The sequence below is a fragment of the Stegodyphus dumicola genome, chromosome 10, assembly GCF_044657685.1.
Source record: "Stegodyphus dumicola isolate Sdum_Otavi_A_Nest chromosome 10, ASM4465768v1".
Taxonomy (NCBI): Eukaryota; Metazoa; Arthropoda; class Arachnida; order Araneae; family Eresidae; genus Stegodyphus; species Stegodyphus dumicola.
Genome location: NC_140777.1, coordinates 74,453,119 through 74,479,455, shown reverse-complemented (window position 1 = coordinate 74,479,455; position 26,337 = coordinate 74,453,119).

The window sequence follows — 26,337 nt, the reverse complement described above, 5'->3', positions numbered from 1 at the left end:
CTTTTGCAATTATTTGGTATTCTAATTAGTAACAGAAACATTAATTTTGAAATTTAAATATCTTACGCTGCACTATATAACAACACTTTGGTGAGTGAAGATTTCTATTTGAGTACTCCATTTAAGTATTCTATTTGAGGCAGTGGCAATGCATTGTTTTCAAGAAACATAAATTTATGTTATGAAACTGAAAGATGAATATATATATTTTGCCGAATGGCAACAGTCTGTCACCTTGGAGATGAAAATGTTTTATTTCGTGTTGCCACTTCTTTCATTCAAATCACCGAGTTTGTTAACCGAGACTTTGATGGAACTTTTGCAACATCATGCCCAAGAAATACAGGAGTACAAAATGCCTGGGATTCACAAATTTAAAGGGAATAGAATAAACATAACTTTTTGTACTAAAGAGAATGAAATATATTTCGTTTTATTTTAATTGAATTAGTAATTTTTCTGCGGACAGACTCCAGTCCATTAAAGCAAATACAAAATTTTTGAATATGCATTGAGGCCTTTGTAAGTTTATTCTACAGCACTATTATATATCACGTGCAAAAGACCCCGATAGAAAACAAATGATGTCTTCAATACAAAACTTCAAAAGAATTAGATGCATTTAGCGATCATGGGTAATTGCTTCTGTAATTGCAGCAATTTCCATTATTCAAACGCATTCAAGTATAAAACGGAAGAGAAATGCGCCATTAATTTGAATTAACTACCACCCGAAAACTGGTGCGAAGAGCGCTTTTCAAATCTTCTTTTACATATTTTTTTTTATTTCTGCAAATATTTTGATGCCTTGATAATTATTCCAGTTTGAGCCAATTCGTCGTGTATGGATTTTTCGCGACAGTCCCTGTTGTCCAGACATTAGCTTCTTCATTGTCTGCAATTTCTATTAACCAATTTAAAAGCATCTCTAGGAAAGATTCATTTCAAAATGGAAGTTAAATACTCCATATTGACTGGCTGGTAAATTATTTTCTGTTTCAAAGAAATTGTTTTCAAGTTTATTTAACTTGCTTACAATTTCTCGCTCGAATATTCCATCGCAGGAGACGTTTGTGGTTCAAGCGCCGATCTCATGAAATAAAAAATAAATAGAAAAACCAGAAATAAAGTTCTAAAATTTAATAATTCATTGCCGGCTGTGAACCATGTAAGAATATTTCTGCTTAAACCTACTGAATAATAATAACCGTTTCATGTTGTAAACTTAAAATAAGAATGAAGTGTAAAATATTTGGACTTGCTAACATCGAAGATTTAAGTCCACGGTTGAAATCCCTGTCATTTATTTCAGATGAGGGTATATAAGATTAATTCTGAGAAAAATATTTTTTTTTTAATTTTTTTATTTTTTTCTGTGTGTAAGAATATGTGAATGCTTTTAGTCTGCAAAGGCCCGTTTATACTAGCGGAAGTTTAACCCCAAGAAGCGCTTGCGCGAACTTGATTATTCAGCTTTACGGCATCTTAGTGGAATTATTTTTATGTTCTAAGAAAATAGTTCAGGCTTGAAATTTTGAAAGATATTATTCTTTATATTATTTATTCGTTTGCAGTAAATGCTTAGCTATAAAATGTTATCTCAAGCGAGTGCAATGTTTTGCGAGTCCCGGCATGGGCACTGCTCATTTTCAACTTCTCCAGCATAAGAAAAATCTAATGACTCTTTCTGCATGCCTTAGTGGTGTAACAATGGCATACTCGGCGCGTATTCGAGAGGTCCATGTTCGAGTCCCTTCGAGGGCATTGCTCATTTTTCACGTATCCACCATAAAAAAAAAAAAAAAAAAAAAAAAAAAAAAAAAAAAAAAAAAACAATGACTTTACAGTGGCGCTCGAACTAAAACCTGGTGGATGATGATTCTTCGCCGCCAGAATTTGGTGATTGGGTCCCCTAATCCCCAGTTGCCCTTTAACTGGGAGTATATAAGATATTTTCTGCAGGCCTTCATGGTGTAACAGTAGCACACTCGGCGCGTATTCGAGAAGTCCAGGTTCAAAAATCGGCGAGGGATTTGCTCATTTTTCATTACACCAGAATAAAAAAAAATGGTTGCTCAAAGTCAGATTTATATTTAGGGTAGTAGTTGTAGTATAGATAAGAATAACTCAATAGCAAGAATAGTAAGAATAACTCAATTCCATTTTTTGTTCTCTCCATGTCTAGGCTAGTGATCGAGCGGTTATATCCTTAGCTTGAAATAAAGTTGTTCATTTGGGTTGTTTCTCCAATTAAAAATTTCAAATTCTTGTTAGGATTCGCTTTCGAATACATCTTATTCTTCAGTATTTTACCTCAAGATTTCATTTTGTCAAATACCCTTCACTGTTACCTTTCCTACACTTCAACCTGCAGTATTTATATGTCTGCAGTTTGAATCGTTGAAGAGATGAAGAAAGAAAATATTTCTAATTTCGACGACGCAAACTAAAAATTAGAGATCAGTCAGTATATTTATATCAGTTCACAAACTCTTCAAAGCACTGGCTGGCTTTTCAAAGGATGCTTTTTGATTGAATTGTGTGATAAGCCTTGAGAAGTTTTCCGAAATCCACCGAACGCCAGTTATAAAGCAGTCAATGAGATTTTTACATGTCTAATATGCCTCTTGTAGAAAATTCAGAGAATGAGTCTCATTTATTCTTGGTACCTAGCAATAAATTTGTTCTGCGGTACACCCCGCGACATTTTACCTAGGACCTAGTAAACTTAGAGACCCTAGTTACCTAGGGACGTTTCAGTAATGGAATGCAAAGATTTCAACGAAATGTTATCCCACAGCAGGCACAGTAGGAAGAAGTTCAGAATTTGCTTTAATAATATTTATTTCTTTTTTTCCAGAAGTTTGTCTATGGTTAATTGTGGCACTTTACTAAATTAATAGCAGTAACTTCTTCCTGATTTTTAAATTGATAATTACGCTTTATTCACAAAATTTTACTCGATTGTCTGATGTTTTATATTTATAATATTTACAATTTGCTTTCCTATCGCGGTGATATTGTTCTGATGTTCGAAATAATTCAAGTCAACATTTCTGAGTGTACTTCAATGAAATCTTTGTTCTTAGAGGAGGCCGAGGATTACTTCCATTCACATTCGCGGCATTTGCATAAATGGAATTATTTTTATTTTAGTGCAATGCCATTCGCCCCTGGTACCGTTTATACGGATATAACGGTTAGTAACGATTATACTAAAAAAATGCTTTCAATTTCGTTTCTCTTTCTATAATAAAAAACATTCAGGAAGATCCTTACTTATGATACAAGTTGTATCATTAGTAAGGATCAAGGTGTAGCAAGTTCATCAAAGATCTTGAATAAATAGCTGATATGAAAAGACAAGGCATGGTATTGACATTTCTCACTCCGCGAATTCTGAACCGTACTGTCAGACCTTTAGAATCAGCTACCAGCCAGTCGCTTAGAAAGCCTTTTGCAGAGGAACATTACCGAGCGTCTTCGGGACGTCACTCCGGGTTACTAGTCCCGATTGCACTAGGACATGCTACACCCCGGGCCGCTCAATAAGGGACCTTTCTGAAGCCTCCAAAACCACTGGATTCATGATTCGTCCACTGGATACCGCCGTGTCCGAGACTGCCTAGGTACTGGTCCTAGCCAGTAGCTTCTCAGAGTTCTCGACGTCGACCCCAGGGTGATGAAAAGGCAAATAAAAATGATGAATAAATAGATTAAGCTTATTGAATGTTCAGAAGTATCTCATAGGAAAAGAGAGACAATTTTCTAAGATGAACAAACTGCAAACTCTCTGGCAGACATAAGGAACCACAGAGATCTTAAATTCAATAGTATATCGGTTTAAACAGACTAATTCTCATTTAATGCATGTTTCAACTTCCTGTTTTATACAATCACGGCAAAAGGAAGACGTTCTGCCAGAAAATTCAAGAAAAACTTGTTTCTAATGCTTAAAAAAGCTTTTTTAAAGACATTTCTGAACTGCTGGTAAGTCATCATCAACTGTCAGCAAACATCAGTAAGTCTAAGGCCAGGTAGTCGCAAATAGCTTAAATGTATGTTTATTTTTAACATATATTCACAATCCATCATCTATTCACACAAAATTAGGAGTGCAACAAAGATAATATATGAGTACCTCTTTTACAAATATTTGATAAATTACAATTATATTTTATAAATGACTATAAACATTAAAAGTTAAAAAAGTAACTGTGCTACATAAAAATAAGTGCGCAGCTCTACAGAAAAGAAAAATAGTACTACAAAATATGAACAAATAAGCACACATATTTAGCATACAAATTTACACTCACAGGAATGTAAAAATGTGCAGATAAATTTACATAATCTTCACGTATCTTATTCGTCTCTTCCAGTGAGACTGCTGAAGGCTTGTAGTTTGACCCGTGTTCGAACCCAAGTGGAAGGCCTCGTCGCATGGTTAGTTTTCGTGGTTTCTCTTATGTGTAACGTAAATAAGAGACAATTTCCTTTAAAACGTCTTTCACGAACGCATCCCTCGCTTTAGGTTGTTAGCTCTGGTATGCTTTTCCATAATCTAATAATCTATTTTAATGTGACGTGTGCTGTTAATGTGACGTGTTAGTTAACAGAGATTCGTTTTACATAAAAAAGGAGAAATCTTTTATTAAGCGAAGTTTTTATGAACCATGATAACCATATACATTGTCTTCTACGTTAAAAATAAACTTGGCCAGTTATTCCACAAATTTAGCAGGGAAATGACATAATTAGTGAAACATAGCTAGCTGACGAGAATGTAACAGCCTAATCAGTATAAAAGGACTAACAAACATGTTAAGATTTTGCAATTATACGACTCAAATATACTATACAAAACTCCAACTCCAACTTGCTTTATTTGCCGAGATTAACCTGCGAAATCGCAGGTTGTGTTCCGGCTACCGAACTTTGGTGCTTCTAGGAGCGCTGCAGGTAAGGAAATGCCGAACGTAGTTCTCGTGGAGACAGGATAGCAGATGCAGGGGGTGTGACCAATGTCACGTGATGAGCGATAAGACATCTGGTTGGCGATGAGGTATCCAGGCATCGTAGCGCTGTAAATCTGAGTTTTACAATAGTTATACATAAAATAGTACTAAATCAGTTCATAAAAGGTGTGTGTTGCAGTCATAAATGCAGAAAATAAAATACGATTCCAAAAAGTAAAATAGTATATACAGGAAAAATATAAGTAATATCTTGTGGGCGTGGCTGTGTGTGTCACATCATCCGGCTAAGATTTCTAAACATCATTATTTACAAGTCAAATAAGTTTTTCAGAGTACTACATACTTAAAAACACAAATTATGTTGGAAAATCCTGGTTTGCACTGAGTAGAAAAGCGGCATATGGACGGAGGTGCCTGTGCTCGTGTAAAATTTCATAGTGAAATAGGTTGAAAATGTCCATATGTTAGTAACAGCTTAAAAAGCAAATGGTTAAGAAAATTTTAAAAAAAATGGTATAACTGTTCTTACAATTGATTTATTAATTTTTAGTATGTGAATTTTTAACAGGAAGAATGTTGTATGCCAATTCTGTTGACCAGATACCGTTGAAATCATAAAGTACAGGATAATATCTGATTATTCTTTGACATATTCTTCTGAAATTTTAAGAATAGAATTTAATGAGGAGACCTAAAATCACTTCTTCGAAACCATTGAAGAATAATACAGAACTAACCGCTTTAATAAGAGATTTTAATTGAATGAAACATTACTAGTAAGAATTACTATCATTCAATGCAGCATTGCCTGCTAGGTGTAAAAAAGTGAATGTAAATTGAAAGAAAATGCCAACGTCACAAAGTCAGTGCAATAAACTGCAAAAATTATAAAATAATTCAGAATTCCATGCATTCTACATATTTTTAACGCTTCCTAAAGAGTTCAAAACCATTTGAAAAAAAAAGAACCTTCAATATATGTTAAACCTTGTGGAATATTCCGTCTTGAATGGTCGATTCTCATTTAGATGCCGGCACACTTATGATCAAACACCGTTGTAAAGGCATTCATTAGAAATATTACGAGGACTTCAGGCAAAAAATTTGAAAGCTAAAGTAAGCTAAGCTCCATAAAAAACGTTAAATATTACTACTAAGAATTTTGGGATTCGCTCTAAATTTCAGAGATGCAAGAAATATTTAACTGCACTCGTGGACTTGGTTATTCAAAAACTAAAATAAATAAGTGATTCTTACTTAATATTGTGGCATCAGAATATCGGATGAGCTTAATACAAATACTGAGCTTTAATATGAACAAAAATATGTACAAAAATGTTTGTATATGTTTTTGTTCAGATTGTACATGTTTAACCCTTTGAAAGCCAAAACGCCAGAGCAGGCCTTTCATTCAAACGATCACAACTGCCCGGAACGGCAGAAACTGCGACGTTGTTTTCTTCACTCTCCCTAAGGTATGCAGTAGCAGGTGAAGTTTTCCCAATTGTACTGTATCAGTTTACTGCTGACAGCTTGTCCTAAAAGGCTAATGAAAGCTTCTTTGATAGGAAGTAGGAAAGATGTCATTTGGAAACTTCACACCTATTTGTGCGTTAAAGTATGGAGAGGGGAGGAAACGACGGGTCGGATAATGGTCGGGACGGGAGCTGCGGTATTTGAAGCATACAGGTTATCGAAGCTTGAGGTTTTCAAAGGGTTAAAAGAACAAAGATAATGATCCGAAGAAAAACAAAAATAAAGAAAGCTTATAAGGTATTTCTACCGCCTTCTTAGTGTAGTGGTCATCACGCTCGGAGAGTATTCGAGAGGTACGTGGTTCAATTTCCGGTGAGGGCATTGCTCATTTTTCATCTCTCTTGCTTACAAAAATGTCTAATGTCTCTACATTGGAGCCCAAACTAAAATGATGTTGGATGATGACTCTCTCCACCAGGATTTGGCGACTAGGGCACCTAATCCCCAGTCGCCCTTTAAAAGGGGGAGTATATAAGGTTTTTCTCCCGCCTTCTTAGCATGTATTCTTAGCATGTAGTGGTCAGCATGCTCGGTGCGTATTCAAGAGGTCCGTGGTTCGATTCCCGGCGAGGGCATTGCTCATTTTTCAACTCTCTTGCTTTCAAAACAATTTAATGGACAAACGGTCTGTGCTGGGCATGGAATGCAACAGTCGTACATGAGTAAAGTATTGTATCGGTGTATCAGTATCAGTATTATATCAGTCTTGTATCAGTAGTGTATCAGTCATATTTGCATCAGTAGTGTATCAGTCATATTTGCATCAGTAGTGTATCAATCATATTTGCATCAGTAGTGTATCAGTCATATTTGCATCAGTAATGTAACAGTAGAACATTAGTCTGTGATATTTTAGTTCGCAGTATTTTGAGTCTCTGTAACGTATTGACCGACTTGTGCAAAATCATTCCCATTAATTCAGTATTAATAATCAGTGTAATAATCAGTGTTATATCAATGAATTAGTAATGTAGCAGTATTAATCAGTATTAATATCAATATCAGTATTATATCAGCCTTGTGTTAGTTCTGCATCAGTCACATTTGCATCAGTAATGTACTAGCAATGTATTTTGAATATTAATCTGTAACTCTGTAACATATTTTTGTATGTCCTGTCGCGCACGTTGAATACCTTTCAGGTGGCATTATGTATTTTGAAGAGGTGTTATAGATAGTGGTGGACGTGGTGCTATATTGATTAACCGTTTGGTAAAGGGATAGTGCCCACGTCTTCTGTTCTCACTCTCTTTACAAGCTATGAGTAGTTGTTTCATAGTTTAAATATGAGAAATTTTTTATCGTATTCGAAATTTAATACATAATATGTCTATTGGGGTTAATCAGAATTAGTCTTGAAAAAAGGAGCTCACATACAGAGATAAAACAAAAATGTAGATTCTGATGGAAAAGAAGGAAAATTCTAAGGAGTGATGCACAGATTCCTTTGTTAGACAGAGAATTCAAAGCATTCCACAAAAAATTTGCACTAAAGGTATGAATTTTTACTGCCTGTAATATTTCTCTCATTACCTAAAATTTAATTCTTCGAAGCCGTTTAGAGCACAGGATCCTTTGCAGTTGCGGCTTGTTCTTCTCCGTAGTTCCGCTACTACGTATAGTGAGGAAAAGACTATTCACACACACTATGCATAGAAAGATTTAATCCAATGCAGTTAATTCTAATTAAATTACAATTTGCTTATGATATATCGAAATAAGAAAAAAAGATCTAACGCTTAAAACTAGAGATATTTTTTTAAACATCAAAAATTAGTATAAGAAATATATAATGTACTTAAAATTATGAAGGAAAAAATATTCATACACTTAAAATTTTAAATTTTATCTTATGCATTTTTTTTCATTATAGCAACAAAAACCAGTTAATACAGTTCTGTTATTTCGTTTGTTATATAAGCTACTTGTATAAATCCTTATCTTTTCTTTTGTGTGTGGAATGATCATAAAAATGAATGAAACAACGATTGATGTCCGAAATCCTGTCAGGAAATCGTTCAAAAGGGGTAAGTCTGCAACTAAAGTAAGAAAAACTTTCACTAAAGGTTACGCTATTGTGGAATATGTTCGTTTCAAAGACTGGAACTGTAGAAAAAATATTCATTGTGGTAGATCATCAAAGTTAAGCGCGAGAGACATTAATTTTTTGAAGAAAATAAAAGGTTCTTTTATAAACTCTTTTTTTCGTGAGAACTCGAAGAAGAAGAAGAAATAAAACCTTAAATAGAACCCGAAATAATTCTTTTTAGGCCACTTTAATAAAAAGATCTGGATATCGTGCTCGAAGAGCTCTACGGAAATTATTCATAAGTGTAATTAACAGAGAAAAGATATTAGAATTTGCAAAAAGATTCATTTGTAAAATCTAACGAATTTTGGAAAAAGTAAGTTTTTAGAAAGAAAGTAAATTTAAATATTCGCTAATTAGATGGTGGGAAGTTCGTGTGGAAATAAACTGGTAAAGCCATGAAGAAGAAAAGTATGCAAATGATGAGATATAGTAAGTTTTTGGAAGCTTGCGTATAATGATCCATATGATTATTTAAAATTTTATTCATACCTTATCTCATCCAGGGATTAGAAGCACAAGAAAATTAATCACGAAAAGATTCACATGGTCAAATATCAATAAAGATTCTCAGTTATGGTACATGGAATGCCAACGATCTAAAGTTCAAAGACATAGAAAGTCAGCTCTTATGGACTTCAAGGTTCCACCTGAATATTTTCAACACGTTCACATTGATATTGTTGGATCCTTGCCTTCATGTCAAGGATTCAGATACTTACTAACGAGGACTGATCATTTTTAGGATGGTTTGAAGCCCTTTCTACCTCGTATCAATCAGCAGAAACAGTTGCAAAGGAGATGACCTCAACCTGGATTTCTCGTTTTGGAAGTCCACAGGATATTACGTCTGATCAAAGACGTCAGTTCGAAAGTGAACTCTTCTCATTTTTGAGCAAATAGCTCGGTTTTCAAAAATCCAGAATAGCAGCATACTATCTACAATCGAACGGATTGATTGAGCGACAACACGTGATTATAAAGCCAAGCTTGAAATGTCATTTACAACAAAGCAAATCTTGGGTAGACGCTTTACCTTTGGTTCTTCTAGGATTACGCTTTGCACCGAAAGAAGATATAGGGTACTTTTCAGCCGAGCTTCTTTACGGAAGCCCCCTCTGTTTACCCGGAGAATTCTTCCCGCGATTTCTAATGTCACACACTCAGAGTTCGTGCGAAGGCTACAAAATATTATCCGTAACATGAAACCTTCTGCAACGACTACCCATGGTAATACAATCATATTCGTTTCCAAAGACCTTTTTACATATTTACTCACATGATTTCGTCCGCAATAACGTGGCTACTTCATCTTTGCAACCAGTTTATTTTGGGCTTTATGTTGTCAAACACGAGCACCAAAATAGTTTGACATTGAAATTAATGGAACTGTCAAAAGAATAGCAATTTGTAGACTGAAACCATGTTTTACCATAAGACAATGATAAGTAGCCTCTTGAAACCCACAGGAACATGGATTATCCAGATCCGCGCACACAGTTCGAACCTCGGGAGAAAATGTAGCCTCCGGTCAATCACAAACATATCACACGCACTGGAAGGACAGTCAGGTTTCTAACTCATCTCTCCGAATCATTTTTACTGGGAAGATAGTATATAGCGTCCTCTATGTTTCCTTTTCACGTTTAAATTTTTACGTTTTAATTTTCGTAAAATGGCATCACAAAAAGACTGTTCGAAAGATAAACATCCATTGGAATTTCGTTTCCGAAGGGCCACCTGATATTTGTTCCAAACCTATTTGAATAAAATTGTTTAAAGACATTTGTTCTTTATAGTATATTAATAATACTTTAGATTTTATGCAACGCGCTTCATATGTATCTACTATCCTCCTGATTTGAGAAGTGCTATTATTGTATGAGAACTTGGATTACACCTCCCATGATCTGAAAAGTAGGCAGGTGTCTGTGACTTACTTTCGAAAGCCGCGTAAGATCTTTATCTTTCAAATTATGATTAGAATTGTTTAATAACTTAGCCATTTAATATCAAGGAATGTACTTCGTAGTAATACATACTTACTTTTTAGTTTTTAACAACATATAAAATTCATATACTTAACCTCATTACTTAAGGGGCCTAATACACCTTAAACCCCTTATGATCTTCGAATATGTGACTGTTGCAAGAATTGGGATATTGTATTTATTTTAAAAGCAATTACTTCCAACTTTTTACAGCTGACTACATGATATAGCTGCTTTCTTAAATAGTAATCAGAAAGTTTGTGTTGCCAGAAATATTTTTGTAATTTAATCCGCTTTGTGACAAAATTTTCAGTCATGGTTTACATTGCGCGCATGATATTTTAAAAATGTCTCATAGTACATACTTGAAATGTGATGGAATTCTTTATATGGGCACTATTATCTAACTGAACTAAAAATCTGATGAATATTTTAATATTAAAAAAATTTATGGATAAAAACATTACAGATCTTTTAACAAAAAATACATTTTATAATCTCAACTCCAAATAAAATAAAAATTTTAAATGAAATTCTTAGAATTTTTGGTTCACAGTAGTTTCCAAATGTTATAAAAGCTATATATTAAATATGGAATTAAATAATGCAACATAATGTTTTAAACTGTGCGCGCAAAGTGGAAACATGACGAAACATTTTGTCACAAAGCGCATTAAATTATAAAAATATTTGTGGCAACACAAACTTTCTGATTACTATTTAAGAAAGCAGCTATATTAAGTAGTCAGCTGTAAAAAGTTGGAAGTAATTGCTTTTAAAATAAATATATTACCTCAATTCTTGTAATAGTCACATATTCGAAGATCTTACGGGTTTTAAGGTGTATGAGTCTCCTTAATATAGACATTTTTATGTATTTTGTTGGACTCTCAATTTGATTTTTGCTTTACTTACATTACGAAGATCTAATTTAGCTATTTAAATGATACTGTTTACCGAACACACTTAATCGTTAATATTAAATATATTTCTTCATAAAATTTGTGGTATCTAAAGTGTAAATAAAAACGAAATTCAATACTAGTGATAGTTCTTAAATTTAATAAAAATTAAGACCCCAAATCTGGGAGATAGTTAAATTAAATTCAGCTTTATAAGTTTCCAAATTAAGTTTTAAAGATTTTATTTTGGCGCCTCGGTCGGATCCCAACGTCGCCATATGCGGTCAGCTGGTCATGAAATTGGTTATTGAATATATCTGATGAATATTTTGGCATGGTTTAAACTTGCTTTTCGTAACATTTGAAATGAAATAACGAAAAATAACTATGCATGGTGTATTCGTATCATTTACAATGAAAAATACTTGTAATTAATATTTGTAAAATTGAAAAACTAATTGCTTTCATAACCAATAGTGTCAATCTTTTTTACCTTTACAGGAATCTATAGAACTTGTAGGAACTTAAGGGGTATCAGAAACCCCTATACCGACAATGTTAAATTGGCCATTTTCGATGTATTTTTCTCAAAATCTGCTGTAGATACAAGCTTGAAATTTTTTCTGTAATTAAAGTATGCCTATGTGATTATACTGAAATGAGCTTTTGAAGCATTTTGAATTTTAGAGTAAATTACAGAATATTTTGTTAGGCATAGTAAAATTTATCACTTTTCTCACACAAAAAAAATTAATTTTTTTTTCTAAGTTTATTACAAAACCTCATTTCAGTAAATATTAGGGAACCTAATAAATAAGCCATAAAAAGTTTAGATACCTGTGAGCAGTAGTTCCTGAGAAAAGGTACATCGAGTATAAAAAAATCACGTTTGGAGAAAAACGCGTTTGTATGTCAAAATCCTCATTGATCAAAGCAGTAGATGACAAATTAAAACTAGATTTTTTACAGTTCTAATTTTCATGGAGATTAAAGAATGGTATTTTTAGAAAGATAAAAGTGTAGAGAATTTGAAAATGCAAAAATCCGAAATCACAATTTTTTGAAGATTTTGGGGCTCCAACACCCCTTAAATGCAATATTCAAGCTTAGCAAACGTAGTTACGTATTGTTTCAGATGTCATCTAGTCATCGTTTGTCTCATTTTGTGCGCATTTACAAATACAGGTTCATGTTGTCTTTTGACAGTTTACATGCTCCATGCCTACGAATACTGCAGTTTTAGAAGCACTGAGTATTCATATTTTGATTCTAAAAAAAAATATTTTGTGAGGTAGACGTGTCCTACTGGACACTTCATTTATGTATTTATTGTTCTCCTTTTACGGATTTTGCAAACAAAAATATAAATTTTTGTTTGCAAATACCCTAGGAACCTAGTACCCTAGGACCCTCCCCCTCCCGGAGTGCTATTCATCAAAATTGGAGGCGGAACTGAGCAAAGTCGCGGCAAAAGGCACCTATAAATTTGCTATTTCAGGGGAACACATGTAGCAAATCTAGTGCAAAAGCAATTCTATGAAATAAATGAACATTTACATCTTAAATGGTTATCTTCCCCTTAGTAAATACATGCACGTGTCAACATTTAGCATTAAGATATATGGATATATATCAAAGCACGTTTTCCTGCTGTTTGCTTTTACATTTTTGAGCGACTCATTTTTAACACAATATTTCGTGTATTTTTAATCATCTATAATATTTGGCAGAATATTGTTTTAAAGTAGTAGGCCTGTCATGAAAGCTTAGCGTAGGTTTGTTTCGAGTGTTAAAATGAAAATACCAAGAATAGACTGCAGTGCAGCCCAATTGGAGTAGTCTTAGTAACTCTGAATGCCTACTCAAACGACCCAGGTTCAAATCTTGGAAAAGGCATGGATGTTTATAAATGTATAGTGTCTGTGGGGCATGGGAGCACACTAAATATGCAGTAAGCCGGAAGTTCCCTTGAGAAGTTGGTGGTAGGATAAGAGGAGGATACCCTAGGACCCTCCGCCTCCCGGAGTGCTATTCATCAAAATTGGAGGCGGAACTGAGCAAAGTCGGGGCAAAAGGCACCTATAAAGTCTTGAACACTATATAGGAGCCTGAGGAAAGGCACTTATATAGTGTTCAAGATTCTTGCCAACGACGGGCGCAATCTTGCACTCCTTACATCAATGAATTTCGCGGGCTTGTTCTGATGCTGCTGTCATACAGTTGAGATACAGTGGATGGACAAAAATGTGGAAACACCTTGCGAAATGCATGTTTGAAAAGAAAGATTGATTTTAGTGAAATATGTAGGTGGCGCTGGCGTTTTTGACTACCGACGCCACCTATACAACTTCGTAAATGTGCTAAACAGTTCAGTTGTTGTCGGAGTACTGTTATGTGAGGTTGTCATTGCATTATGTCAGAGTTAACAGACTTGGGCAAATTGTTGGAGCACGTATGGTAGGTGCTTCCGTAAGCAAGGTAGCCGAGGTGTTTAGTGTTTCAAGAGGTACTGTATCGAAGATTTATTCCGCATATTTGAAAAGCGGAAAAACATCATCTGCTAAATCACAGCGCGGACGAAAGTGTGTCCTGAGTGATCGTGACAGACGATCATTAAGGGCAATTGTGACGAAAAATAAGAAGACCATAGCTGCAAACGTTACTGCTGAAATGAATGTTGTGTTACCGAACTCTGTGAGTACCAAAACAATTAGAAGGGAGCGTCATAAACAGGGAATTGCTGGCCGTGCTGCATTTGAGAAGCCTCTCAGTGATGCTAATGCCCGTAACAGGAAAAGGTGGTGTTTAAGTCATAAAGCCTGGACTATAGAACAGTGGAAGCGAGTAATATGGTCTGACGAGTCTTCTTTCACATTGTTTCCCACTTCTGGCCGAGTTTACGTCTGGAGAACGCCATCTCAAGCTGCTTGTTGCCAAGAGTGAAACATGGCGGGGGTTCTGTTATGGTTTGGGCAGCCATATCGTGGTTCTCTGCTAGCCCCATGATAACTGTGTCAGGGCACATGACTGCCAAGACTTATGTGAACATTTTGGCCGATCAAGTTCATCCCATGGTACAAACTTTGTTCCCCTATGGTGATGGTGTCTTCCAAGACGACAAAGCCCCTGTTCACACAGCTCACATTGTCCAGGACTGGTTTTCTGAGCACGAGGATGAGTTGTCCCATCTCCCCTGGCCACCACAGTTACCAGACCTGAATATTATCGAACCTTTGTGGTCTACATTGGAGCGGAAAGTGCGTTCTCGTTATCCACCGCCAACATCGTTATCTGAACTTGCCACCGTTTTGCAGGAAGAATGGTATAACATTCCCTTGGCAAACATACAGGAACTGTATTTATTCATTCCGAGAAGACTGCAAGCTGTTTTGGATGCCAACGGGTTTCCTACACCATATTAAGCAAAGAAACATGTTTTTTTAAAGGTGTTTCCATATTTTTGTCCAACCCCTGTAAGTCCCAACAACATTCACTGCATTTTATTTTTAATTTTGAAAATTGTATCTCTTATTTTCAGGATATGTTTGAAAGTTCTTGAAACCCTTATGATAACCTCTTCGAGGTGTTAGAGTGTAATTTGATGTTTTTGAAATGCAGAATGTTTGTATGTGTATTAGATTCGGAGAAAGAAGCAAGAAGCATTTTTAGGAGACAACCACATATGCTTAAATTGTAAAAAGTAACTTATACAAGAGCAACGAGGCGAAAACATAAAACATACTTTTTTTTTTCTTTTTTGTGATATGTCTCACTTTCTAAAGAATGAAATTCTTTTAAAGATCTAGTTGATTCCCTTTTATGTTTCAGCGATATTGAACTCTTTCTACAAAGGTTTTATTAACGGAGTATTCTGCTAAATAATAACTGAGTTCGATTCTGAATTATAGGAGGGAAATTTGCAGTTTTTAAAATTGCTTATAATAAATTCTTATATGAGAGTTGAAATGTGCAATTTTTCATAAAGTGATATATCACGAAAATGAGGCAGTTGGAATACGAAAACGGCTAAATTTAGAATTATAGGCTCACATTTTTTAAAACTAAAAAATACAGGGGTTGGACAAAAATATGGAAAAATCTTTAAAAAAACATGTTTCTTTGCTTAATATGGTGTAGGAAACCCGTCGGCATCCAAAACAGCTTGCTGTCTTCTCGGAATGGATAAATACAGTTCCTGTATGTTTGCCAAGGAAATATTAAACCATTCTTCCTGCAAAAAGGTGGCAAGTTCAGATAACGATGTTGGCGGTGGATAACGAGAACGCACTTTCCGTTCCAATGTAGACCACAAAGGTTCGATAATATTCAGGTCTGGTGACTGTGGTGGCCAGGGGAGATGGGACAACTCATCCTCGTGCTCAGAAAACCAGTCCTGGACAATGTGAGCTGTGTGAACAGGGGCTTTGTCGTCTTGGAAGACACTATCACCATCGGGGAACAACGTTTGTACCATGGGATGAACTTGATCGGCCAAAATGTTCACATAAGTTTGGCAGTCATGTGCCCTGACACAGTTTTAATGGGGCTAGCAGAGAACCACGATATGGCTGCCCAAACCATAACAGAACCCGCCCCATGTTTCACTCCTGGCAACAAGCAGTCTGTATTATAGGCTTGAGATGGCGTTCTCCAGACGTAAACTCGGCCAGATGTGGGAAACAATGTATAAGAAGACTCGTCAAACCATATTAATCACTTCCACTAAGCTCCCTTCTAATTGTTTTCGTACTCACAGGGTTCGGTAACACAACATTCATTTCAGCAGTAACTTTTGCAGCTGTGGTCTTCTTATTTTTCGTCACAATTGCCCTTAATGATCGTCTGTCACGATCACTCAGGACACACTTTCGTCCGCGCTGTGATTTAGCAGATGATGTTTTTCCGCTTTTCAAATATGCGGAATAAATCTTCGATACAGTACCTCTTGAAACACTAAACACCTCGGCTACCTTGCTTACGGAAGCACCTACCATACGTGCTCCAACAATCTGCCCACGTTCGAAGTCTGTTAACTCTGACATAATGCAATGACAACCTCACATAACAGTACTGCGACAACAACTGAACTGTTTAGCACATTTACGAAGTTGTATAGATGACGTCAGTAGTCAAAAACGCCAGCGCCACCTACTTCATTAAAATCAATCCTTCTTTTCAAACATGCATTTCACAAGGTGTTTCCATATTTTTGCCCATCCACTGTATATTATAAGATTAAATTTTTTAAAACTAAAAAATTAAATGATATTTTTATCTAAATTAAGAAATTGACCAGGAAGTTAAATAAAAGGTTTGCAATATTATAACACACTAGCAAAAAATAAGGATTCATAAAACATTACATGAAAAAACAAGCTAAAATACATTAAATTTACTAGAGAGAAACCAAATGAGCAGTGATAAGGCAAATATATTATACCAAAAGGAACAAGTAAAATTTTCATCCGACAAAGTGTAGAAAAAACAAAGAGAAAATATTGAAAGTTTTTCATCCGAGAAGCAAAATATCGTTATTGTACTTTTTTCTTCCAGTTTCTAAATTTTTTATTGAATTTTACTTTGGAAACTGATCAACCTCATTACTTTTGAAATCATATTATTTTTTCCATTTGATTGAACCAATATCCGGTCTCTTGATCAAAGAATTTCGACAAGCCCATTTCCTTGTTATTTCTCCTTATATTTTGTAGTTCTTTCTTCCCATGTTTTATTCTCACCTTTCATTCTTCTCGCACACATTCGTTTGTTAGCTGACATTTGCATATTTGATTATATTTATTTTGCATCTCTGTAGAAGTACTGTTAAAATTTATAGCGCTGATATTATTTTCTACGTTAAAGCACATGACGTTTACCTACTTTATGCGGTATGTTTCTGTGGAGGACCATTTGGAGAAATTTCCACTGTATGTGAAAAATATTACTAAAACACATGCGATTACGTTGTTTAGTTTCTGCTATTAAGTAAAGCATTTGATTATGTACCAAAATTAAATTGTTTCCACTGCAGTTGGATTAGGATGCATCTACGAAATATTATATTCACTTAAACATGAAATGATATTTAAAACAAAGCTTAGCTTTAATGTTTTTTTGGTATACTTAGAAACACACTTACTTTAAGAACATTCAAAAAACTTTATAGCTAATAACTCAAAAGTATTTGGAAAATTTATAAAATTTACTAAAAAATACAAATTTTAAAATCAATCAGAAAGTAACTGCGAGCTTTATTTGGATTTAACCTAAATTTCGAATTGTGGAAGAACGGATCACTTAAAAGAAAGCTATGTTAATTAGGCATAATTTGCTTCGTAGAATCGAAATATAGAAAAAAGGAAGTAAGTTATTTCAGAATATGTCCATTTTGTGTCAGAATACCTATGTTAGAACAATGCTACACATAAATTTAATATATGTCCTAAATCACTATTTTGATACTTGAAAATTCGCTAGTTAAATTTCATCAGTCGTCCCAGTAGAATGGAAGATATAGAACTGTCCCATTTTCTGTGCAGAGTGTACATTTGGCACAAGTAGTTAAGTAGATTCTTCTATTATGTGGTCTTTTTTGAATACCATGGTTTCAAGACAATAGTTATAAATCCCACATTGAAGGCTGAGGTAAAAATACATGATACATTTTTTTAATTATTTCTATAACTTCACAGATAGATCGATTAACAAGGCAAGCTGAAGAAACTAGCATGCAAGGTGTACAACTGTTCGCTTGAATAAAGCAATTAAATAATTTTGGAAGCTTGCCTGTGACAGTTGTAACATGAATCTTAGTAGCGTTTCTTGTTAACATACCATCAGAAACTAGGATTTCAGATTAAGGGATTAAATATTCCGCATTTAGGCTAATAAACTAATGCACGTGTTCCAAGAGTCTTCTGCGTCACTAATAAGATGGTCTGAGACAGCATTTGGGGATATTTATTTCTTTGGTAATGAGAATTTAGTAAACGTAAATGCAGCTACCTTACTTTAAGTGCTGCCAGAGTGTATGATAAAAAAGGAAAAGTAACTAATTAGGTAGTTGAAGTATCTAATTAGAAGTTTCTCTTCAGAAGAACTTTGCAAGGGAAATATGTTATAATTAGAAAAGTATTATCAGTTAATAAAGAAAAGATGCATTGCATAAATTTCAAGGGTTTTAATTTAAGCAGATTTATTTTTTCCATTTTGTAGAACTAGGAAGATTGCTTTGAATTTTGAAAAAAACGTGCACTTATTAAGCAAGAAATTTAGATATTTTGTGTACTAAATCTTTGATATTGTGATAAGCATGAATAATTTGTGAACGTAGAAAACAAAGAGATTAAAATTCAGAAAGAGATTTTTGTTTTATGTTTAAACTCAGTTTTAGAATTTTAGAATGACTTAGAATTTTATTACATTCAAGCTTACGTACGAGATTGCACATGAGCACTCCATTTATAACATTTTTATTTAGTTTATCTGTAGTTTTATTTCTTCAGTAAGTGTTATGTCGTGAATTTCAATTAATATGTGTTTCAAGTCATTATTATTCTAATATTTTTATTTGTATTCATGTATATTTTAATCTGGAAAAAAGTATTCCTAGACGCTTAAGGTTTTATTTAACTCATTATTCTTGAGTAGGAATCGTAACAAAGGCGAGATACGGTTGCAAGGAAACACATCTGGTTTATTGGTTATAGCTTTTTTCTACTAACAATGGAGGAAGTAGGGTCCTTTTTAGCTAATGCGTGTGAAACGGAAATCGCTTTCCTGTCGCTTTGTTTAAAGTTTGCAGTTTTCTTACTTCAAGACAGTGGGGGTGGCTGGTAATTGGATTCTCGTAAAAGCTTAGTTTCACGTGTTAGTTGGGGGGTCTATTTTTTTTCTCACGTTATGTGTAAAGATGTTTTTCGGATTTCATTGTCAGATTTTCTGGGGTTTGATTCGTCATGGGTGTGTCATTTTCTCAATTTAGATAACATAAAATTCCGGGATTGGTAAGAATTAAGTTTATGATTTTTTTGAAAGCCTATGAACTCACAGAGGCGGAGAAACCGAGATTTCCTGGGTGTTTGCACCAGGCTACTAATCATTCTGTTTCCTAATTCTTTCAAGCTAAGAGTAAGAAGAAAACGAGTGGCGGGGGCTTGACCCCTTTGCGGGTCTTGCTCTCGCGGGCGCCGGCTATTGCGTCGGATTTGGAGACATTTGAGTTGCGAAGATGTAAGGCAGTAAAAGAAAAAGTTCGATGCGGCTTTACCTCCTGCGGGGGGGCTTGCGACTCGGTCTGAGGCGAGGTTTCTCGCCGCTTTCCCGCTGATGAGAATTTGTTCGCACGGAGAAAGTGCTCTACGCAAAATTTGATTTTACCGTTTCATCGCGTATTTTGTGATCTTTGAATTGTCATGTTAGAGGCTTTCCAGTTAGAATTGTTCGTCATAGACAGGAGAGATTGGTTACGACTAAGAAGTTTGTGCCAAAAGTGCTCTACCCAAAATTTAGTTTCGCCGCTTCATCGTGTATTTTGGAGGACTTGAATAGTCATGTTTGAGACATTCCAGTTGAAGAAATTTGTCATAAGGTACAGATTTGTTCCAGAAGGAGGTATCATGCTTTCCTTGTTCCTGAGATCAATGCACGCTTCTGAAAGTGTTTTGACAGAAAAAAGATTGGACACTAAAGATCTTTTCTTTCGGAAATTGTCTCTCACTTAATAGGCATATTTAAGGCGGTTCCTGAATCAATGGACGCTTCTGAAAGTGTTTTGAAAAAAAAAATGTTTTAGCTCATTTCCAAGTGGATTGGACACTAAAGATTCTTCAATCCAGAAAAACTGTCTTCCATCTGTGAGTGATTTTAAAATTTGTCTACCTCTCTATCTTTTCAAATTACTTAAACGGAAATTATTTATTTTATATATGTAAACTACTAAATGATTAGAATATTTTGAATAATGACTAATTAATTTAAAGTCTGTAAAGGAAAGTTTAAAGATTTGTTTTACCGGCTTAATTAGTGAGCTATTGTACGTCAAAAATAGTAAACTTACAAATTAATATGAGTATGTTAATTTTGGAATATGTGTTATTTTCCATCTTAAGGTATATTAATTTTTGTAAGCTGTAAATGCGTGTGACATTATGTGTTACTTTTCAGAGTAAAAATATGTTGTAGGATACTGATCAGTTATCCATTATTTAATTATATAATATATTCAAGAATTTAATAAATGTGTGTTTAAAATTTAATTGCATTTGTGTATTTATGCAGCGTATAATTTACTGTGGTCTCTCATGTCCCTCCTTTTGTTTGAGCCGGGAAGCTTTTAAGAAACATGGAGTTTAATTGAATTTGGAGTTATTGATTTTCCCTTTACAAAGGTTACTCACAACGCAAACCTAAAAGTAAATTGTACTGTACTACCACTATACGATTGATTGATAGATATGATATACGATTGTTTATTTGATTCATCTTTTGATATATTATGAATTAGATTTTGAATGTGAATTATTTGATATTTGATGATTTGTTTGTTAATTTATCCGGCACAACCATCAGTTTAAGTTTAAAGTTAAAAGAATTAAAAACATAAACTTAATTTTTTTTCTATTTAACACAATTGGCCATATGGAAAAACTAGTTTTTTCTAAATTTATATCAATATAATCAAAAACTTCCTCCTTTATTTCTTTTCGTTAAAAACTGCACTTTATTTGCTCAGTTGAATAACATATAATTTAAATTGTTTTTGATTAAAGAAAATTAAGTATTGTATCCGCTCTTTTAATATAAATTCTCTTGTTAATTGAAGCTGTGTTAGACTATGGTAGAAGCAGTCTAGCAACGAGGGTGCTATCTGGTGAGTAGCCAGAGGTGATTAACTTCAGAAAAAGGCCAGGCAATGAACCTGCTAGCTTGCATCAGACTTTTGCTCTATTAGATTCTTAAAATTATATGTGATGTCCGTATGTAACTTAAACCTGTTAATAAATCATTGTTACACTATGAAGGTCTCATTTATGAACCCATCCAACACGACCCCCCTATGAATGGCGCCCAACGTGGAACCGCTCCTGGTTATAAAAAGTATGGTGAACTCACTCTAGCAACGAGCAAGGCCATCTTGATGGGAAATGATCAACATGGCCTATCAAAGAGGATACCTTCTGGTGAGTAGTCAGAGAAAGACTTCAGTAAAGGTCAGATGATAAAGCCGTTAGGTTGTATCAGACTCTCAATCTGTAAGATTCTTAAAATTATATATGTGATGTTCCTGAGTAACTTAAACATATTGTAAGGATCCTAAGTTTTACTAACGTTTATTTTATTTTAAATCTTTATCACTTCTTATTTTCTACTTCCGGCCAGAATTAAAAGCTTTAACTTATTTATGCAAATTTGTCTTGCTAACACCAAGTACTTAAGTTGTGGCATTTGCCAAGCAAGAGAGAGGAAGGAGTTATTAGAAGCAGGCCGCTTGCCTTAGTAGTTTTACTCGGTTGCTGGTTGCCTTCAAGGCCAGAGGTTTAATCCTCTTGATAATTTTAAACGTATCGTAGTTTTAGCAGCTCTCTGTACTACATGCGTCTTTTTGTTAATTCACGGACAATCTTGGAGTTAGGCACTTGTTTATTAATCCAAAGTTAGTTTAGTTAGAGTTTAGTTAATATTTTTATATTCTTACGTTCAGACCAGAAGTGTTTGGTCTCTGTATTCCGAAGTTCCGGAAATCATTGTAAAGATAGAAAAATAAAGGGTTTCGTATACCCTTCCTATGTGTATTGTCTACTTCACAATTTATTGAACATAGCTTTAGTAAGCTCCCTGTTCCGATTCAGGACAGGTAATGTTTCCAAAGAAAGTAAAGAGGAATACTAATCCTGTTAATATCAATAAATTATTGTTACGCTAAGAAGGACTCATTTATGAACCCATCCAAAACGAATCGCCTATAATATTATAATATATTTAAAATAGATGCGTTTAAACGTATAAGGTATTTTTCCCTCCTTCTTCGAATGCCTTCGCGGTGTGGTGGTTTGCACGCTGGGAGCGTATTTCAGTCAAAGAAAGTCTCTCTAAAGTAGGAAAGGATCCATAGACCTAATGTAAACCAGTTTTTCTTCTACGCCGTTACAAAGAGGAGGGACAATTCGCCAAGGGATTTGGCGACGAAACCTATTGGCGAGAATTTTCCCTTTTTGTGATGTACCTGGCCGAGGATTTCCACCTCCGCCACGTGTACAGGAAATTGAAGAAGACGGGTTAAAGATGAATCGTTCTTTGACTTTTCGCGATAATTTAAACTCGAATTTTCCTGATTTTTTGCTTTACTAGTTGAACTTGTATTATCCATATCGTAGTTTGATGTCTGATTTTATGTCTGTCAATATGTAGGAAAACAAAATGGAGTCACACAGCTTTAAACTCTTGATAAACGTGACCGTCGAACCTGTTTGAACTTCGACATCAGCTTCGAGCTTTGGCGCTTTTTGGCGACAGATATTTCATGCATGCGCAGTTGTGTCCCTTTTCTTTCGGAGGGAGCCACTCCTGCTGCGAAGCTTTCCTTCTTAACAATACATAATCTTTGTTTCAGTGGTCCGCGGTTCGATTCCCGGCGAAGGCGTTGCTAGTTGGATGATGATTCTCCTCACCCAGGATTTAACGATTGGATCTCCTGAAAAGAGCCATTTTCCCTTTAAAAGGGGGAGAATATAAGGTATTTCTCCCGCCTTCTTCGCATGCCTTTGTCGTGTGGTAATTAGTACGCTGAGCGCGTATTCCAGAGGTCCGCGGTTCGATTCCCAGCGAAGGGTTTTCTAATCTTTCATCTTGCCTGCTTGCAAAAAATCCTGATGTCTCTACAAACGAATACCATAATTTAGTTTTCTTCTATGTTATTTCTATAGTATCCAAAAATCTAAATTCTTATTTAATCTGCACATATATCCCTGCCGTATTTAGCTATCAATAAACAATACTCGTTATTTTTTAGAATTACAGCTGCTAATGGCTATGATAGGTTTTAGGATAGATAGAAGTAAAACAATAGGTGTTACCCGATTTGCTGTTTGCTTTTGTGGCTTTTTATCAACAACAGTGCAGGACAATAAAAAGTGAATTTTTTTGATGACATGCACGTATAGCAACCGTTTTTGTAAAAGCACCTCTATGCTTACACAAGTTCTTAAATACCAAATTTCAGAAGTTGGGAATTTATCAGAATATAATTTTCTACGAAAATATGGTTCAGAGCTTCAAGTAAAATATACCTGCCTAAGCGAAGGGATGCCTTCATGGAGGACTTTCTAAGGGAAACTGGCTCGTATACACGTTACAGATGAGAAAAACCACGAAAACGCCCATGCAGCCAGCCCGTTCGTGGGATCCGAACCTCGGACCGAACTACCAGTGTTCAGCGCTTTTACCGCTCGGCCGCTGGTCGGCCTATTCCCATTGGTATAAAACTCTTCAATAATAAAATTGAAGTTTTAGATTATATTTTAATGTAACTTTTCATTGAAAACTGTTACAGGCTTCAAGTAAAGTATGACTTTAGGTTTATCAAGGACATTTAAATTTTAATATGTTGTTCTCAATCATGATTCTATATGCATCATATGTGCATATAATAGTTTTAAATACCAAATTGAAGAAGTTCTGGGCTGACAAACTTTTTTCACAAAAACCTTACCCAGGACTTCGAGTAAGGTATCATGTCCGATTTGTCATTTTCACCCAGAATGTTGTTCTCATTGATACTGTAAAAGTCTTAAATACTGAAACGAAAAAGTTTTGTTTAATATTTTAATACAGTCTTTCATTAAAAACTGTTATAGGCTTCAAATAAAGTACATCTTCCAGTTGTCCATTAAAAATTGTGATGTGATTCAAGTAAAGTGCTTCTTCTGGGTATCCAGTTTTTTCCAAAATTGAATACATTCTTCATAATATTTCAGAACCGTGGGAAGCAGAAATTTTTGCAACTTTTACATAAAAGTTATTATTGACAAAAAAATCGTCACACACGGACAAAGATCTCTTAGAAATAGTACAAACGTGTTGTGGGTGTCCTAATTCGTGCTTCGTCACCGAAAACTCACCATCGAATTTTTCACTAAAATGTTAGAGTTGGTTAGAGGGATGTAAAAACTATGATATTTAAAAGACGTAAATGAGTAACTGGTAACGTAAAATTTCTTATGACACTTTATAAGGTATTCTCCTTCTTTCCAGCGTGCCTTCTCGATGTAATGGTAGCACACTCGGTGCCTATTTGAGTGGTCCAAGTTCGAAGCTCGGTCAAGGCATTGCACATTTTTTCCTTCTCCTGCTGAAAAAGAGAAAACTAAACAAATGACTCTAGAGTGGCGCCCGAACTAAAAATGGTGGAAGATAATTCCTCACCACCAAGATTTGGCGATTGGGTCCCTTAATCCTCAGTCGCCCCTTAAAGGTGGGAGAATATAAGGTAGTTTCGTGCCTTCGTGGTGTACACTCGGCGCATATTCGAGAGGCCCAGGCTCTGAACCCGTCGAGGACATTGCACATTTTTCTCTTCTCCTGCTTCAAAAAAATTTTATGTATTTACAACTTGTATTACTTACTTTATAATTAACAGTTAAACACATAGCTACAGAAACAGGCACGTGGCAAAGAGAATTTGAGAATAAATTTCCTTTTCAAGTAAAATAATAAAAAAGTTATTATTCCTTAAAAAGATAAGTAATTATATAAATAATAAATAATTATATAAATAATAAATGAGTAATTATATAAATGTGGAGATCATCGACGACCGATGCCGAATGAGAATACCAGCGTGGTGACGTCATCCCAGCTTAGCGCAGTGCGGAGCAGTTAAGACAAGGCCAAATAGCGTCCAGACATGGTAGAGAGTGGAGAGTAGCAGATGCAAGCAGATGGCTTGCTTGTTTTCTTGGTGTTTAATTGCCTTTAATGCTTTAAGCCACACCGATCATATTATTTAAAGCTAGCTGCGGATGTGAAGATGGTAACGTATTCTATCAACGCGGGGGGAACTAATAGTGTGTGTGTGAATTGTTCATCATTACATGAATCCTGCAACATTAATCTTTACTTAATTTACCTTTATTACTTTTATCTATTTCTAATGAGTAAAATAAAGCATGTAACAATGCAATATTTCCGTGCTCTGTGTATTTTGAAAGTAAAACCTACATAAATAATAAATAAGTAATTATATAAGTAATAAATAAGTAATTATGCAAATAATATAAAAGCTGCGTGTAATGTTAAAACTGAAAGCATATTTTATCTTGCTTATTTACTTCTTACTTTATATGATCAACTTAAATTTAATTTCATGGAATAGTTTATCATTTTTATGAGTTAGTTTGCTACCCTAATCTCAAATGAAGGATTTCAATCGGTAATATGGATGCTGATCATGTCAGAGTTAAATTTCAGCTATTAAACTGCTTGGGTAAGATGAAAAATTGTAAAATGATGAAACTATTCTAATTAGCTGGATGGTGGGACTAAACCATCAAATTCAAAATATAGATTCAAAATATATACTACTTGAAAAGATACTGTTTCGGAGAAGGTGTGTGTGTGTGTGTGTGATTATGGCAAAGCCTCGAGGGCTATCTGCCTAAGGGGAGGGATGCCTTCGTGGAGGACTTTCTAAGGGAGACTGGCTTGTATACACGTTACACATGGGGAAAACCACGAAAACGCCCATGCAGCCAGCCCGTTCGCGGGATTCGAACCTCGGACCGGACTACCAGTGTTCAGCGACTTTACCGCTCGGCCGCTGGTGGGCCGTTTCGGAGAAGGAA